Consider the following 14,805-nt stretch of genomic DNA (forward strand, 5'->3'; position numbering starts at 1 on the left):
GAAAAGGCAGCTTAGTACCATACTTAATACATTCAATTTTGTACAAAATGTATAATACATTCAATTTCTATGTAATCAAATGATCAAAAATACAGTATTAGGGGGAAGGAGTGTCAAGGAACATGTATCAATGACACATGGACAAAGCCAAAGGGGGGGTAGGATAGAGGGTAGGAGGTGGGGATGGCTAGGGTCAGGTGAGGATAGTGGTGGGGAGGAAATGGAGACAACTGTACTTGAACAACAATAAAAAAATTAAAAATAATAAGTTTGATAGTGAAAAAAATACAACATTAGATCCTCCTACTGCAGTGTGGTCTTGTCACAGTTAAATTTCAGAAAGGTTCATCATCTCTCTAACATATAATCTCAAGGAAGACATTGGTTTTAGCAGTTAATTAAATACTAACTTGTATAATTCACATAGTTTCACTTGATTCAAATTTTTCCTAAACAGGCTATAAGATGCTGGAGAACAGAAACCATGCCTTCTTCTTCTTTTTTATCCCTTACAGTATACCTATTAGAGAGTTTCATACATAACAGGTACTCAGTAAATGATTGTTAATTTCTTATATACTCTGTGCTGCAGTACTGGTTGCAAGCCAGAAATTTAAAATATATTTTGAACAATTTCTGTTGTTGGGCTAAAATTGTGCCATTGTGATATATCTGGAAAATAAAACATTCACTTTCCTATAGTCTTCAATAATTATTGAGCCCCTATTACATGTGTATATATTATCATAGGACTTCTTACCTCAATGGCTCTCGTGGTCAATGCATATTAGGTATTAATATGAATGCTTTATCAATTATTAGAGTGAAATATTTTATAAATCACAACTCTTTATAATAGCTTGGAATATGCTATAACAAACCTCACTAAATTTCAATATATTATAATTACGCATGTGATAGTATCAACAGACTCATTACTGTAGTAGCATGGCAAAAATCACTGTTATAATAAGCCAACAGAAGCTTACAAATAAAATGCTATCATATTAATACATAAATTAGTCTTGAGTACTTACTAAATATCAAACATGCTGCGTTTTATATGTATTATTTCATTTAATCAACACAGACAGAAATTTAAGCCCAGAATGCTTGACTCCAAACCTATATCTTTCTAATTTACCATGCTGAGTATATACATTGTAGATAATTTAACTGGAAACTTAAGTTCTCCACAAAGTAGTTGAAAACAACCAGATTATAAGCCAAAGCCTGCTGAGCATTCATATAAACACAAGTAAGAGTTCCAACTATAGGCCAGGCACTACACTAGGTGCTAGGAATTCAGCTGTAAACAGACAGAGAATTTCTGTCCTTTTGAACCTAACAATCAAGAGATTCTAAGAAACTGGGCACATAACTGTGATGAGTGTTACAAACAAGCTATACAGAATACTACAGGAGATTTTCTTAGGGGAACCTATTCTATTAAGTGTTAATAGTTGAGGTAGAAATAAGTCAAGCCAAGAGATATTTTGCAGGTGGAATCCATAGTATTTGGTGATTGATTGGATGTGTGGAATAACAGGGAATGGGACGGTGACCACTGATAAATAAATAGGTTATCAGGGAAAATATTGGATGTGTTGGCTAGGATGAACTTGAAGTACTTATGAAACATCCAGGCAAATAGTCAAAATACTTGCTGTAAAATCTATTAAAGCAAAATTTAGGCTCCCACATATAGTTATTAAGTATCTCTTAATTCCATGTTCTCCTAACCCATCCCCATAATTCCAAGCCCTCATCATCTTTTTAATTAATGTACCTATTTCCTGTCTAGTTCCACTTCATTCTTTTTATAATGCAAATCTGAAGCAATCATTTTCCCACTTAAAATTTTATTGGATTTCACTGTCCAATACAGTTAGCCACAGCCACATGTGGTTAGTCTGAATTGAGAGGTGTGGTAAGTATAAAATATATACAAGATTTTGAAGACACTCCAATATGCAGAATATTTCATTAATAATATTTTGTATTGATTACATGTTGGATATTTCTGCTCATGTTAGATTAAAATGTATTCTTAAAATTAGTTCACTTTTTTTTTTTTAATATGGCTTCTATAAAATCTAAAATTAAATATGTGGCTTACTTTACATTTCTACTGTCTAGTACTGTGTTAGTGTATCCCACTGTCTAAAGGATAAAGTCCAAACTCTCTACATGAAATACAGTTCTTCAGGGTTCAGACCAATTTTTTTTGCAACAGTATTAAACATAGGACTCTGGACTCCAACATGCACTTTCCCACATTGTCTCTCACACCTCCTACCTTTGCATGTTATCTTCATAGTCCCATGGACTTATTCTGCCTGGTGAGTTCCTATTTATTTTTCAAGACAAGTAGCATCTTATATCCACCAAGAATATTTTACTCATTTCTCCAAGGAGAGTTAAGGTTCCTCCTCTGCTTTCATGGTATCCATGTTATAATCACACAAACCAGTCTATTTTTCACTTTTCTGTGTGCATGACTAAACTCCAGAAGGCCATGACGGGTAAAAAAAATGTGGTCTTTAACTCCCCGCTGTATACTGTGGCATAGTGTCTACCCTACGGAAAGTGTTTAATAAATGTTTGCTTAGATCAGTATAGGGGATTCCAGAATGGCTGCAAAGTAGATGGAAGCTACATTCACTTGCTCCCAGCCCCAAACTGGATCTACAGCTAAACTGCAGAGCAATCAACTTAAACAACTAACTAAAAGCTAGCTAATATGAAATATTATAACCAAAAATTACAGAAGATGCTACACAGACACTGGTAAGAATGGTTGAGATGCAGAAGGGGAAAGCCCCCCCCACACACACAGGTACAGTGTCAGCTGAGAAGTTGGAGAGATATTGTGGCTGCGGAACTTCCTTCCCCTAGGAGGGAGGGGTCTTAACCCTATGTAGGGTTCCCCAACCCACAGCAACAGAAATAGGAAGAGGAGTCTGTAGCACTGGCTGTCAGAATCAGTGGGGATTCACACCTTCTGGGAGACTTACAGCGTACCTTCTCAGGGTAGATAGAGTACTCTTATTGTTGTTATAGCACCAGCCTGGAGAGTTCATAGTCCAGGTCTGCTAAAAAGGCTGTGCTGCTATGGAGGGGTCTGCAGGTTACACATAGTGGTCACTTTAGGAGGCCCTCTATTTTCTGGAGAGGCTTTAAGTAGAGAACCAGACAGTGACTTAACTGTGTAGCTTGGAAAAGAGGACCAGTCTCCCCCGCCTTGAGCACAGTAGGCGCCCCTTCCCTTACCTGCTGAACCACTCCTGCTGCTGAGTTTGGAGGCACAAGGGAGCTGTGCAGGGTTGGTATTTTCAGCCTGCTCTATTATATTAGGTGGTATGCTGTGGCAAGCTTGGACTTTCAGCCATGACCAACTGGGTTAGGAGCCCCTGCAGAGTGGGGACTTTCAGCTCTGCCCCACTGAGTCCAGACATGTGAGATACTGGAGTGTGGTATAGGGCTGGGATTTTCAGCATCATCCCAAGCAGTTTGGCAGCAGGCTAGGGAGCCACACAGAACTGAGATTTTCAAATTATGTCTCCTGGGGAAGCTTCTGTCTGGAAGCCAGACAGGCAATGGTAGGCTGTGTGGCTACATTGTGGGAAGGCAAATCCAATCTCCCCTGTGAGTTCAGCCCATGCTACCCCAGGAAGGGGAAGGAGTGTCCTCCCCCTTCTGCCTTCCTACAGGTTTGAGGGCACCACTCTTAACAGAAAACTGTTTAGATTAGCCCTGCCAAGTCCTGCACACCTCCACTGGGTACAGTTCCTCCACAGGGGGGAAGGAAAAGCAGCTCAGAACAGGGACTTTCAAAGTGTGAGACCCTTGGAAGCTATTGTCTGGACATGAGACAGAGAGCTTAGCCTCCTCCTGTGAGGTGGGCTGGCATCAGCCCCAACGAGAGATTCTTCTGATCTATCCCTTGAGCCCAGGGTGGCTGAGCTTGCTCCAGGAAAGGTGATGGCTGGCTGTACCCAATCTGAATCAACAGCAAAACCCCTTAGGGGAACTAGAGTTGGAGACTCTGACAGAGACTGAGGAGTTTAGCTTTGAATCAGGGGCTTCTTTCCCCTCATTGAATGTCCCACTGAGTGACCCCCAAGTAAGGGACCCACTAGCCCTATCTCAACTAGCCTGGGCTCATCCTAGAATGTCTCACTGAAAGGCTCAGAAGGAAGGCCAGGCAACCTTAGGAGGAGCTGAAAGGCAAAGGGTGGACTTCAGGGAACCTTGGTCCATTTACAGGCTGCCCCCAGCTCTAAGCAGGAAGAAGCTGACCCTTTTACACAGATTGGCCCCTCACCCACACAGTCAAGTCCAGTAGACACTGGCACAAACAGTGAATAGAGTGGTAGCTACAGACAGGGAGCCCAAGGCCAGTTACACACAACGTCTGACAGCTACATTTTCCTGAACTCCACCCATGTGGACCCAAAACCAACAAAGCCAGTGGTGAGCTTCAGACCACACCAAAGCTCAACCCAACTAGGCACACAACTGGCACACCTAAAGGCGAATTCCTGCAGGCACCAGGCTCTGCTGGAAACAATGTCACTTCAAGGGGCAGTTCCTGCACACTGTCTCATACATGGTGGTCAAGGTTTACCCTTACAGTCTCCCAGCTTGAAGGGTTAACTCTACCCACAAAAGGGCCAACAGCACTCAAGACTCAACTCAGGGGGTGCACATAATCCAAAAGAAATACACCTGAAGCATGGAGCTCAGGTGATCTGTAAGATTGTGCCACTGAGCCCAACAAGGCACCTTCATCATAAAACCATCAAAACAAGTTGAGGAGACATAGATGTACCCAACACACAGAAACCAAATGGGGAGACAAAGAAAAATGTTCCAAACAAAACAAGAGAAATACTCAAAAAAAGAATTAAAGGGAATAAATGAAATGGAAGTAACCAAAATACCAGATTTAGAGTTTAAAATAATGGTTATAAGGAAGCTCAAGGACCTTAGAGGAAGAATGGATGACTTAAACAAAGAGATAGTAAATATAAAAAGGACACAGAAACCATAAAAAAAAGAACCAGTCAGAAATGAAGAATACATAAGAAGGAATCATAAAAAAAGGGAACTAAGAGAAATGAGGAAGGTCTAGGGAACCTCTGGGACAACGTCAGTGTAAGAATATCCACATCACAGGGGTACCAGAAGGAAAACAGAGTGGTCAAAGGATAGAGAACCTGTTTGAAGAAAATAATGGTGAAAATTTACCTAACCTGGTGAAGGAAAAAGTCACACAAGTTCGAGAAGCACAGAGAGTCCCAATCAAGACGAACCCAAAGAGACCCACACCAAAACACATAATAATTACAATGGCAAAGGGTAAATACAAAGAGAGAATCTTAAAGGCAGCAAGAGAAGACTGTTACCTACAAGGGAGTTCCCATATCGGTGTCAGCTGTATTCTCAATAGAAACACTTCAGGACAGAAACGATTGGCATGAAGAATGCAAAGTTATGAAAAATAATGACATGCAACCAAGACTACTCTACTCAGCAAGGCTATCATTTAAAATTGAAGGTAATTTAAAAAAAATCTAAAGGAGTTTCATTAACACCAAATTAGCATTGCAAGAAATGTTAAAGGAACTGCTTTAAGAAGAAATAGAGAGAGAGGATATAGGTGTAAAGGAAACAATGGAAATAAATAAGCACCTATCAATAACAATCTTAAATGTAAACAGGTTAAATGTTGCAATCCAAAGACATATGGTTTCCTGAATGGATAAGAAAACATGACAATCATCCCAAAGCCACAGAATATGCATTCTTCTCAAGTGCACTTGTATCATTCTAAAAGACAGACTTCATGTTAGAACACAAAATATGTTCACAAATTCAAGAAGATGGAAATCATATCAGGCATTTTCTCAGATCCCAATGGTATGAAACTAGAAATCAATTTCAATTAAAAAAAACCTCAAAAATATTCAAATACATGAAGGTTAAATAGCATGTTATTCAATATGAATTTTATTTCTTCCTTGATCAATGAGGTCAAGGAAGAAATAAAAAATTACCTGGAAACATATGAAAATTAACATATAATAACCCCAAATCTATGAGGCACTATAAAAGCAGTCCTTCCCTAGCTGGTGTGGCTCAATGGATTGAGCGCTGGTCTGCAAACCAAAGGGTTGCCAGTTCAATTCCCAGTCAGGGCACATACCTGGGTTGCTGGCCAGGTCCCCAGTAGGGGGCACATGAGAGGCAACCACACAATGATGTTTCTCTTCCTCTCTTTCTCCCTCCCTTCCCCTCTCTCTAAAAATAAATAAAATATTATTTTTTAAAAATAAAAAAATAAAAGCAGTCCTGAGAGGGAAGTTCATAGCATTAGAGGCCTACTTCAAAAAGCAAAAAATAAAATAAAATAAAATAAAATAAAATAAAATAAAATAAAATACAATAAAATACAATAAAATCTCAAACAATCTAATCCTATACATAAAAGAAATAGAAATAGAACAACAAACAAAGCCCAGAGTAAGCAGAAGGAAGGAAATAATAAAGATCAGAGTAGAAATTTTAAAAATACAATACAAAAGCTCAATGAAACAAAGAGCTGCTTCTCTGAAAAAAGACTGACAAACCATTAACCAGGTACATCAAGAAAAAGAGCACCCAAATAAATAAAATCAGAATTGAAAGAGGAAAAGTAACAACTGATATCATAGAAATACAAAGGATTGTAAGAAAATACTATGAACAACTATACACCAAAAAATTGGACAATCTTGGCAAAATGGATAAATTTCTATAAACATACAATCTTCCAAAACTAAATCAGAAAGAATCAGAAAATCTGAACAAACCAATAACAACTAATAAAATTGAGGCATTAATGAAAAAATGCCAGAAAACAAAATTACTAGACTAGACAGACAAATTTTACCAAACATTCAAAGAGAACTAACACCTATCCTTCTCAAACTATTCTAAAAAATTCAACAGGAGGGAAGACTTCCAAGCTCTTTTTATGAAGCCAGCATTATCCTAATTCCAAACCAGATAAACACATTACAAGAAAGGAAATTATAGGCCAATATCCTTGATGAACTTATATACTAAAATCCTCAACAAAATATTAGCAAACCAGATCCAGCAATACATTAAAAAGATCATACCATGATCAAATGAGGTTTTTACCAGGGATGCAAGGTTAGTATAATATCTGCAAATCAATAAATGTGACACATCACATGAACAAAATGACAGATAAAATCACATGATTATATCAAATAAGCAGAAAAAGCATTTATAAAGCTTAGCACCCATTTATGATAAAAACTCTCAGCAAAGTGGGAATAGAGGGATCTTACCTCAACATAATAAAGGCCATATATGAAAAACTACAACCAACATCATACTCAAAGGGGAAAAAATAAAAACCTTTCCCTCAAGAATAGGAATTAGTCAGAAATATCTGCTTTCACCATTCTTATTCAACATAGTACTAGAAGTCCTAGCCACAGCGATCAGACAAGAAGAAATAAAAGGCATCCAAATTGGAATGGATGAAGTAAAACTGTCATTATTCACAGGCAATATGGTATTGAACATAGAAAACACTAAAGACTCCACCAAAAATATACTAGAACTAATAAATGAATTTGGTAAAGTAGCAGGATACAAAAGCAATATTCAGAAATGGATATTTTTATATACCAATAATGAACTATCTGAAAGAGAAACCAAGAAAAAAAATCCCATTAACTACTGCAACAAAATAAATAAGTTAGCTAGAAATAAATATATTTTTCTATCACACAGGCAATCCCCACACTATTGTCCATGTCCATGGGTCCTGTGTATATGTTCTTTGGCTATTCTATTCCCTACGTTATACTTTACATCCCCATAAATACTCTGTAACTATCAATTTGTACTTCTTAATCCCTTCACCTTTTTCACCCAATCCTCTGGCAATCATCAAAATGTTCTTTGTATCTATGATTCTGTTTCTATTCTACTTTTTTATTTTGTTTATTTTAGATTCAATTGTTGATAGATATGTAATTATTGCCATTTTACTTTTCATATTTTTGCTATTCTATGCCTTCTCAAAGAAGACCCTTTAACATTTCATATAGTACTAGTTGGTGGTGATAACCTCCTTTAGCTTTTTCTTGTCTGGGAAGCTCTTTGTGTGTCCTTTGATTCTAAATGATAGCTTTGCTGGGTAATCTTGAGTTGTAAGTCCTTGCTTTTCATCACTTTCAATATTCTTGCCAATCCCTTCTAGCCTGCAATATTTGAGAAATCAGCTGACAAGCCTTCTGGTACCTCCCTTGTAGATAACTGCTTTTCTCTTGCTGCTTTTATGATTTTCTCTTCGAATTTAACCTTTGGCATTTTAATTATGATGTGTCTTGGTGTGGGTCTCTTTGTGTCCATCTTGTTTGGGACTCTGTACTTCCTGGACTTGTATGTCTATTTCCTTCACCAAGCCAGAGAAGTTTTGTTTCATTATTTTTTCAAATGTGTCCAATTTTTGGCTCTTTCTCTTCTCCTTCTGGCACCCCTATGAGGCAAATATTGGTATACTTGATGTTGTCCCAGAGGCTCCTTATACTATCCTCATATTTTGTATTTTTTCTTCTTGCTGTTCTGATTGGTTATTTTTTTGCTTCCTTATCTTCCAAATCCTTGATTTGAATTTTGGCTTTATCCCCTCTGCTGTTGTTTCCCTGTAAATTGTTCTTTATTTCAATTAGTGTATCCTTTGCTTCTGAATGGATCCTCTTTATGCTGTTGACATCCTCACTGTATACCTTGAGCATCCTTATAACCAGTGTTTTGAACTCTGTATCTGTGAGATTGCTTATCTCCATTTTGTTTAGTTATTTTTCTCAAGTTTTGTTCTGTTCTTTCACTGGGGCCACATCTTTGTCTCCTCATTTTGACAGCCTCCCTGTGTTTGTTTGTATGTATTATGTAGAGCTACTATGTGTCCCAGACTTGAGAGAATGGCTTAATGTAGTAGGTGTCCTGTAGGGTCCAGAGGCACAGCCTCCCTTATTACCCAAACTGGGTACTCAAAATGTGCCCATTGTCTGGACTGTGTACACCCTCCTTTTATAGTTGAGCCTTAACTGTTGTAGGCATGTCCAACATCAGCCACTGCCTATGTTCTGCCTCAGGTCACACAGCATTAGCTACAAAGTGATCTGCAGATGGCTGCTACTTGTGCTGGGCTTGAAGGTGTCCAGGAGAGGCCAAGCTGTGAACCAAGGCCAGCTGCTGTTAGTGCCAGGTTTGGGGCAATGTAGCAAGAGGTTTGCTTCTTTAAGAGAACTTAGGAAAATCTGAAGCATTGGCCAAGGCAAGCCATTCATATGAAAAAGCCACTGAAAAAAGCTTGGATGAGCCTGAAAGATGGGTGGGGCAGGTCCTCATGGAATCATCAGGGTGGAGCAAACAATGTGAGCCAGGTTCATGGAGTCTCAGATATAGCCCTATCCTGCTAGCTGTGTGGTTCTGTGGGGGAAGGGCTCAGAAAAGGAACATTACCCTCTGCCAGCAATTCTGTTTAGGAGAAAAGTGCCCCTCAGCTCAACAATTCAATTCCTTCCCATTTGTGTCTAATGTGTTTTAATCTGCCACCCCAGCACTGGAGCTCAGAGGGAATGAGTCCAAATAAGTCTGTTCATGGGCCTTTTAAGAGGAACTGCCTGGGACTCAAGCAATTTGTTTTCCATAGCACCAATCCCTGCTGGGTTTTACAGGTATAAGTTATGGAGACATCTTCCTGGCATGGGACCCCTGGGCTGGGGTACCTAGTGTAGGGCTAGGACCCCTCACTCTTGAAATAAAAATCTCAATTTTTATCCATGACACATGGGTGTGGGAACAGGTTGTTCCTCATCTCTGCTTCTCCTACCAGTCTCAGTGAGGTTTCTTCTCTAATTTCATAGTTGTAGGAATTCCATTCAGCTCAATTTCTAACAGTTCAGAATGGCTCTTATTCTATAGTTTAGTTGTAATTTTGATGTGGAGGCATGCCATGTTTACCTATACTGCCACCTTGACTGGAAATTCCAAGGAATTATTTCCAGCAGCGATGCAGAGCTGGGAGGGAGTGTTATAGTAGCCATGGTGGAAATCGCTGTGTCGTGCCCAAAGCTGGGTCAGTTTGGCCTGCTCTCTGCCTTTGTGACTCAGAAGAGCATTTGGGGGTCTCAAGCCCAGGCGGCCAGATACAGCAGTGGGGCAAACTGCTTTGTGGCCCATTTGATTCCCAGCAAAGGTTTACCTATCCAAATTAGTGAAAATGTATATAAAATCAATTGTTCTTGAAGGATTCAAGTCCTATGCTCAGAGGACTGAGGTCAACAATTTTGACCCCCTCTTTAATACTATCACTGGCTTAAATGGCAGTGGGAAATCCAACATATTGGACTACATCTGCTTTTTGCTGGGCATCTCCAACCTTTCTCAGGTTTGGGTTTCTAATTTACAAGATTTAGTTTACAAAAATGGGCAGGCTAGTATTACTAAGGCTTCAGTCTAATCACCTTTGACAATTCTAACAAAAAGCAAAGTCCTATGGGATTTGACGTTCATGATGAAATTACACTAACAAGGCAGGCAGTTATGGGTGACAGAAATAAATATTTAATCAACAGAGAAAATGCAAACAATACCAGAATACAGGATTTCTTTTGTTCTGTTGGTCTTAACATTAACAACCCTCACTTTCTCATCATGCAGGGACAAATCACAAATGTACTGACTATGAAATCTCCAGAGATTTTGTCCATGATAGAAGCAGCTGGAATCAGGGTATATGAATACAAAAAGACAGCTGCCCAGAAAACTATAGAAAAAAAGGACGCTAAGCTAAAAGAAATTAAGACGATACTTGAAGAAGAAATTACTCCAACCATTCAAAAATTAAAAGAGGAAAGATCTTCCTACTTGGAATATCAAAAAGTAATGAGGGAAATTGAACATTTGAGTCATTTATATATTGCTTATCAACTTTTGCTGGCTGAAGGAACCGAGGAATGCTCAGCTGAGGAGTTAAAAAGAAATGCAGGATAAAGTTCTGAAACTTCAAGAGGAACTGTCTGAGAATGATAAAAAAAAAAAAGCACTTATTCATAAAATAGAAGAACCGGAAAAAAGAAAAGATACAGAAATTGGGGGTTAACTTCGATCTTTAGAAAGTTAATACTAAATGTCAAAGTGCCTTTGATCTTAAAAAGAAAAATCTGCCAAGTGAAGAGAACAAACTCAAGGAACTGGAAAAAATATGATTGAGAACTCTAAAACTTTAGCAGCAAAGGAAAAGGAGGTTAAAAAGATAACAGATGGGCTGAGCACCCTTCAAGAAGCAAGTGCTAAAGACGCCAAAGCTTTGGCTGCAGCACAGCAGCATTTCAATGCTGTGTCTGCTGGTCTGTCCAGTAATGAAGATGGAACAGAAGCAACTCTAGCTGGTCAGATGATGACCTGTAAAAATGATATAAGTAAAGCTCAGACTGAAGCCAAACAGGCTCAGATGAAGTTGAAACATGCCCAACAAGAATTAAAGACTAAACAAGCTGAAGTTAAGAAGATGGATAGTGGTTAGAGAAAGGATCAAGAAGCTTTAGAAGCCGTGAGGAAACTGAAAGAAGAACTTGAAGCCAAAATGAAAAAGGTAAATTATGAAGAAAACAAGGAGGAAAGCCTTCTGGAAAAGCAAAGGCAGCTACCCTTGGTATCAGTAGATTGAAAGAAATATATGAAGCTCTCTTGGCCATATTTCCCAATCTTCAATTCACCTACAAGGATCCAGAGAAGAATTGGAACAGAAATCGTGTGAAAGGACTTGTAGCTTCTTTGAATAATGTGAAAGATAGCTCTGCAACCACAGCTTTAGAATTGGTGGCCGGGGAACGACTTTACAAAGTTATAGTAGACACAGAGGTTACTAGAAAAAAGCTTCCAGTAACCTGGCTAGAAAAGGGGGAATTAAAGCATTGATACACCATAATTCCACTCATTAAAATTTCAGCCTCGTGTATTGCTCCAGAAACTCTGAGGATTGCTCAGAATCTTGCTGGCCCTAACAATGTTCATGTGGCTCTTTCCCTGGTTGAATACAAACCAGAACTTGAGAGAGCAATGGAACTTGTCTCTGGAACAACATTTGTTTGTGACAATATGGATAATGCAAAAACAGTAACCCTTAATAAAAGGATAATGACTAGAACTGTAACTCTAGGAGGTGAAGTATTTGATCCTCACAGGACATTGAGTGGAGGTACTTGATCCCAGGCAGCTTCTATTTTAACAAAGTTTCAAGAGCTCGAAGATGTTCAAGCTAACCTGAGAATCAAGGAGAATGAGCTACATACAGGCTCTAGAAGAGGAACTAGCAGGTCTTAAAAACATTGCTGAGAAGTATCACAAACCAAAACAGCAGTGGGAGGTGAAAACTGAAGAGGCAGATTTATTACAAACCAAGCTCCAGCAAAGCTCATATCACAAGCAACAAGAATTAGATGCTCTTAAAAAAAAAATTGAGGAAAGTGAGGAGATTTTAAAAAACAACGAAGAAGTTAAAAAAAAGCAGAAGAAAAATATGAAGTACTAGAAGAGAGAAAGAGCTGAGGGATGCTCAGAAAAAACGATTGTGACAAAACAAAAGCAGATGCTTCCAGCAAGAAAATGAAAGAAAAACAACAGGAAGTTGAAGCTATCACTCCGGAGCTGAAAGAACTCAAGAGAGAACATGCATCCTATGAACAACAGCTTGAAGCTGTAAATGAAGCTATCAAATCCTATGAAGGTCAAATTGAAGTAATGGCAGCTAAGGTGCCCAAAAGTAAGGAATCATTAAATAAAGCTTAAGAAGAGATGACCAAGCAAAAAGAAGTGATAACAGCCCAAGACAATGTAATTAAAGCTAAATATACAGAATTAGTGAAGCACAGGAACAAAACAATGACTCTCGGCTTAAAATTAAGGAACCTGACCACAATATCAGCAAACATAAAAAGGAAGCAGAAGATGCTGCTGCAAAGATATCCAAAATGTTGAAAGATTATGACTGGATTAATGCAGAGAAACACCTCTTTGGGCTACCCAATAGCGCCTATGATTTCCAAACTAACAACCCAAAAGAAGCTGGTCAGAGACTTCAGAAGTTGCAAGAAATGAAGGAGAAACTAGGAAGAAATGTCAACATGAGAGCTATGAACGTACTGACAGAGGCAGAAGAGCAGCATAATGACTTGATGAAGAAGAAAATTATAGAAAATAACAAATCCAAACTACTTGCAACTGTAGAAGACCTTAACCAGAAGAAAAACCAAGCCCTAAATACAGCTTGGCAAAAGGTGAAAAAGGACTTTGGGTCTATTTTTTCTACTCTTTTGCCTGATGCTAATGCTATGCTTGCACCACCAGAGAAGCAAACTGTATTGGATGGTTTGGAATTCAAGGTTGCTTTGGGAAATACTTGGAAAGAAAACCTAACTGAACTTAGTGGTGGTCAGAGGTCTTTAGTAGCTTTGTCATTAATATTGTCCATGCTCCTCTTCAAACCTGCTCCAATTTATATTCTGGATGAGGTAGATACAGCCTTGGATCTTCTCATACCCAGAATATTGGACAGATGCTGCGTACTCATTTCACACATTCTCAGTTCATTGTGGTGTGCCTAAAGGAAGGTATGTTCAACAATGCAAATGTCCTTTTCAAAATCAAGTTTGTGGATGGTGTTTCTACAGTGACCAGATCTACTCAATGTCAAAATGGAAAGGTTCCAAGGGAAACCAAATCCAAGGCAAAAGAACCCAAATGATCACATGCGGAAGTTAAAGAAGTATGAATTTACTCCTTCACCTTGACCTGTTTTTTAAACATAAATTTTTTTTCAGAACTTGGGATTCATTTAATTTGTTTATATAAAGATTTAATGTTATTTTGTTACTTAATCCATATTTCTCTATATCACTTTTAAATTAACATGGTTCCTCTTTTTAAAATGCCACTGTATAATGGTGGCCTAATTACTGTGATTGTGATTTTATGCCTGTCCTCAATTATTTTTCTTACACAACTCTTTTATACAATATATTAGGGTGCCTGAGATACCTGGTTGGTGGGAAGTTCTTTTTATAAAAGCAAAAATACAAAGAAACAGGTGAAATTAGATTATAGGATAAAGATAGCTGATAATCAGCTTTTAGTTTAATTCCTAAAATAATGTCAATGTGTTTTCAATTGCTAATAAAGTCATTCAGGTAAGGAAGATTTATAAAGCAAGTAGCTGGACCAACAAAGGGAACACAGAGAAAGGTATTAAGCACATTCTGAGCTATTTGTGGTTAGTTCTCTGTGAATGTTAGATCCCTGCTTTAGCCTCAAATGACAGAATCTTTCAAGATCTATTTCCCATTTTACGATGTATGAATATCATGTTTCTATATGCTTACTAACTGATCTGTGCATTTGCACATTTTTAAAAAATCATTGTGAATATTTCAGTAGATGCTTAAGAAAAGGTGTTGCACGCTGCTGTCTGGTGCAAGTTTATCTGATGTCTGCCAGTATTTTCAGAGATTTTTGTCAGCCTTTTCATAATCCAGTCAGTAACAATTTACTGGTGAATGAGAATGTAGGAGACAACAGATCTTTTTTCTTTAGTCTGACATGTATGTAAGAAAATTAAATCCATCTCTTCTACCAATAGGAACTCATTTTGATGATTATTGTTTTTCTTAGTGTTTCAGCTTTCTGGTTCAAAAGGATGATGTTTCATTAAGA

The 14,805-nt window shown here is 38.2% G+C and overlaps 1 protein-coding gene and 1 pseudogene across 14 annotated transcripts in view; one reads left to right on the forward strand and one right to left on the reverse strand.

Annotated features, from left to right (window-relative positions):
* The window catches only part of CDADC1 (cytidine and dCMP deaminase domain containing 1), a 180,309-nt gene that overhangs the window by 53,270 nt on the left and 112,234 nt on the right, over window positions 1–14,805 (reverse strand). The window lies entirely within an intron of this gene.
* On the forward strand, window positions 9,044–13,867 carry LOC112313122 (structural maintenance of chromosomes protein 2 pseudogene; annotated as a pseudogene). The gene has a single exon (XR_002975652.3). The product of XR_002975652.3 is annotated as a structural maintenance of chromosomes protein 2 pseudogene (transcript).

Source organism: Desmodus rotundus, chromosome 13 (genome assembly GCF_022682495.2).
Source record: "Desmodus rotundus isolate HL8 chromosome 13, HLdesRot8A.1, whole genome shotgun sequence".
Lineage (NCBI taxonomy): Eukaryota > Metazoa > Chordata > Mammalia > Chiroptera > Phyllostomidae > Desmodus > Desmodus rotundus.